The following is a 4,651-nucleotide window of genomic DNA, read 5'->3' on the forward strand; positions in this document are numbered from 1 at the left end:
TACTTTGATTTCTCCTCTATTTATACACCTCCTCCCATGAGTGACAGGTGCCTCCTGAATCTGGGGTGCCACCCACAAAAGCCGCCAACCCTGTCAGGGGGGACACCAGCTCTACTGACAGCATCAGTGTTCGCTGTCAGGGGGGCACCGGCCCCGTTGGGGGGGAGCATGTGCACCCCCATGCACCCCCTACCTGTCACCTATGCCTCCTCCTTAGTCTGTCTACCATGTGCCTGATCTGCTCCTAGGTAAAAGAGCAATGATTCTTTGACTGAAAAACATTGAATACCACTCAGGTACATGCCAGTGAGGTATCTGATCAAATTATTAACCACTGGCCTGGGCTGATGTTCTTAAACTGAATTTAAAGGTGCAGAATCACAAGCACCCAGCAGGACTTCCTTGATCAGTGCCTCAGGGATATATGTTATATATATACCCTTATATAGTCTTTAATCAGTGCCTGACATTTATTTAAATGGGAAGGTAATTAAATGGGAAGGAGCTACAGATCAAAAGAAGTATTAAGCCAGCTTCCAGACAACTCCAAGGCAGCTCCCAGCACTTCAGAGCTCTGCCTTGAATATTTGGTACAAACTTTCAAAGGAGTTAAAAACCTTCACATTTATTTGACCACAGGTCCTCCTTGCTTTTAGGAAGATAGCAACTCACATGGACTTCCATGTGTGTATGTATGTATATGGTGACATAATTATTTAACCAATAAGCTGTTCAATTAAAACATAAACTATGATTTTCTGTATGTCTTTAGACCTTGGGATGATTTATCAGTAATAGCACCTACAGCTTTTACTTTAGCTTATGATTTCCCTTATGTTGTATGAGTCCCTTAGGCGCTCCTGGCGCATAGCATTCGTTGGAGTAGCCTACGGCCTTTCTAACTTAGTGCTAGACCAAGAGCAGAAAAGAGGTAAAGTTATTTAAAGTCATGTTTTCATATGCCTTCTTCACTGTAGCTGAGACTGAGAGTCTCTCTGAGTTCTCATAATTCTGGGTAGAACCTACAACACTTTGAAGGGTCCTGCAATACAAATAGTAACAATAGCTACTTTAATAGCAGCCTTCAACTACCTGAAGGGTGGTTACACAGAGAATGAAGCCAGACTGTTCTCAGTGGTGGCAGATGACAGAAGAAGGAGCAATGGTCTCAAGTTTCAGCAAAGGGTGTTTAGGTTAGTTATAAGAAAAAACTCTCACAAGGATGGTAGTAAAATACTGGAACAGGTTACCCAGAGTGGTTGTGGAATCTTCTTCCTTGGAGGTTTTTAAGACCTGGCTAGGCAAAGCCTTGGCTGAGATGATGTAGCTGGGAATGGGTCCTGCTCTGAGCAGGATTTGGACTACATGACCTCCTGAGATCCCTTCCAACCCTCATTTTCTCTGATTCTACTCAACAAAGTCAGAACAGTCACATTCAATTTTGAACAGCAGGGTCGTTCAGTAATGGAAACAAATCAGCTAAATTAAGGAAAGGCTTAGTTCTTGACATTGAACCTTTCTGTCATCTTCTCTTGCTTCCTCACTAATCTCTGATAACACCTGCTACTTAACATACAGTCAGTTATTACACCTGTGGCTTCACATTTTCTCACTGGTCTGCCTTGCTTCAGGCAAAACTAACTTGGAGGAAGTGCCCTGCAAAGAAAGCTCCATTGGCCCTGAAGTCCCAATAGGCTATCCAAATCTCAGGTTTGGGCATGCATGGATAAGGGCAGCTGCACATCCATTTACTGATGGGTGGAGCCCTGACTGCTTCTTTCAACACGCTACCAGCAATGCTGAGCTGGCACAGGGAGGAGTAGTTTACAACTAGTACAGAACTGCCGTGAATTGCTACCCCCTGGAGCAAGAAGGGAATAGGGAGGGAATCATAGGTAAGGCATACTTCTTTCCCTACAGTGCTTTCCTGTGCAGCCCTTAGCTACTGCTGTAGCAAATTCTGTGACTGTGAGGCTATGGCAAAAGCTAGCCGCTTGACATTTGGGCTCTTAACATAAAAAGTAATCATTGGTGTCATCAGCATCCCATATTCTGCAGAGAAAGGGGTAACAACCCTGGGGCACTTTTAAAGACGAGAACAAAATTAGTCTTTTTGGCAAATTTGTTGTGAATTCTCTGCCATCTAAGCTTATTTCCAAGACAAGAGGGAACCAGTGACAGACACCTTAAGATCTCACAATCAATGTTATGCTTACCCAATCTATCCTGAGTCAGATGTGGCCACAAGGAGTTACTTTCACTGGTAGTTTTAATTTAAACTGTTCCAAGTTAATGCAGGATTATGGCATTACTAAAAAAAACACAGCACAGTACACAACCATATTTCCTAGGGAAGTCTTCAGGCCACCTGAAGCTTAACTTGTTCACTACTGAAAACATACTCTGTCAGACCTACAATTTTAATTTTTTAAGGCAATAACTCCTTCAGGATGCTGAAAATATTTTAGGGCAATAGGAAGCTCTCCCACAAAAAAGAAAATAAGATTTCACCTCTGCTAGCAATTGGAAAGATGCACAGCGTTGTCATATTTTCTATGCTATATTCCCAGTGTCAGGTTCATTTCCTGAACAAAAGTTTTAATACATAAACTAGATTAAAAATGTAAAATGGTTTCCTCCTTCTGAACCTTACTATCACCATGTCATGAAACATTTATCTTTTTTATGCCAAACAAAATTCTTAATCAAGAGTAAACCTAATGAATTCTCTATAGGTTTTTGCCTAAAATTTGCAGATAACTGAATTAGCATATGACCCTGCTAGACCAATGGTTCTCAACCCTTTTAGACACAAGACACCCCTTATTAGACTTAAGACAGCCCTTAGAAAATGCCAGCTCTTAGTTTTCAGTAGATTTTTGACTACAGAAAAATTAAATAGAATAATTCTTCAGTTGCAAAGAACTCAAAAAACCCAAAACAATCAGAATGTTGTTGAAACCATGAATTTCTATTTGAAATCTGTATGTTTATCTTGTGAATCATGCTTGCACACCTAGCCATGCTAATATTGGGTATATGCAGGCAATACCTTTGGATCAGCCTAACCAGGGTTAGATCAACCAAAATGCCCATGTGTTCCCTGTAGAGCTCCCAGGAGCAGTGAATTGCTGTGTATACTGATCCTGGTCTAGTTTTAGGCGCCTTAAAGCAAACTGCCTTGACCTAGACCTGGTACAATGAACACTCATTTGTATCCATTGTGTGACACCCCATGGCACCCTTGAAAGTTTCTTAAGATACCATAAAGTGCCTCAGCACCGTGGGTGAGAATTTGTGCTAGACCCACCTTACGAGCTCCTCTTGATTTCAAGAACAAAGAAATAGCAAGATATTTAATCTATATGGTGAAAACACTTTTTAATTTGCTTTACAGATTAAATTAGGATCTATGAATCACTGTGTTTACAAATAAGAGCACACTGCATCTACCTCTAAGATGTAGCATCAGACAAGTATAGGATGAAAGGGACCTTAAAGATGATTTTAAGTCCAGCTCTCAGCATAAATGTAGTATTCCTAAACTATCCTAGATAAATACCTTCCCAGCCTCTTCCTAGAAATATCTGATCAAAAACTATGTTTTAACACATATTTATGAGAATGATACAACACGCTTACAGGAAAGTCAAGTCAAGTCAGTCCTGAGGCCATATCAACCACTGGGCACCTTTGATGTAGCAATAATTTTCCTCCATTCTTCCTGGTCTTTTGCAATCCTTGTACAATCCATTAATTTTAATCTGTCAAGTCTTTGATGTTGGTGATCCAGCTTGTCCTAGATCTTCCTCCTCTTCTTCATCCATCCCGGTGTTGGTAAGGGTGTCGGGTCTTCTTGTTACATGTCCAAACCACTGCATCTTTCTTCTTAGTGTGATTTTGAGTAAGGGTTCATATTTACTGACTTTGTCTGATTTGATCTTTCACAGATTCATTTGTTCCGTGTGCAGTGTAGGGTAGGTGTAGAAATCTTCTGAAGCACCGCATTTCAAAGGTCTCAGTTTGTTTTTCTGGTGCCCTAGTGAGTATCAAGGTCTTGCAGCCATAAAGAGTTGTTGAAATGACAACAGCATATAGTAGGTGGAGTTTTGTTTTCATCGTGATGTTGCTGCTAGTCCAGATTTTCTTCAGCTTTGCTAGTTGTCCAATGGCAATGGCTATTCTTGTTTTTCTTCTTTTTCTGATGTAGCATCTTCTGTGATAGTGATCCAAGCTATTCAAAGTGTGTTACTTTTTCTAGCTTCTCACCAATTTTCACTGATGCATCATCATTGCTAATGGCTGATCATGACTTTGCTCTTCTCTGCACTAATTTCCATTCCATATCTCTTTATAGCCTTATGTAGCCTTTCTGTTATTTCCTTAAGCTCTTCTGAAGTTCCAACTATTAGATCAACATGATCAGCTTAATGAAGGTTGTTAATTTCTTGTCCTCCAACTGACACTGTTCCAGTAAAGTTTTCTAAGACTTCTAACATGATTTGTTCCAGGTATAAATTAAATAAGCATGGTGAGAGAAGACAGCCTTAGCATACTCCTACTGATGCTGCAAACCAATCCACAATGCTGTTGTCAAGTAGGGCTCCACTACTTGTATTGTTCTTCTATAAGATTTATCAGCGTGGGACTG

The sequence above is a fragment of the Gavialis gangeticus genome, unplaced genomic scaffold (assembly GCF_001723915.1).
Source record: "Gavialis gangeticus isolate Ggan-Ray unplaced genomic scaffold, GavGan_comp1, whole genome shotgun sequence".
NCBI lineage: Eukaryota > Metazoa > Chordata > Crocodylia > Gavialidae > Gavialis > Gavialis gangeticus.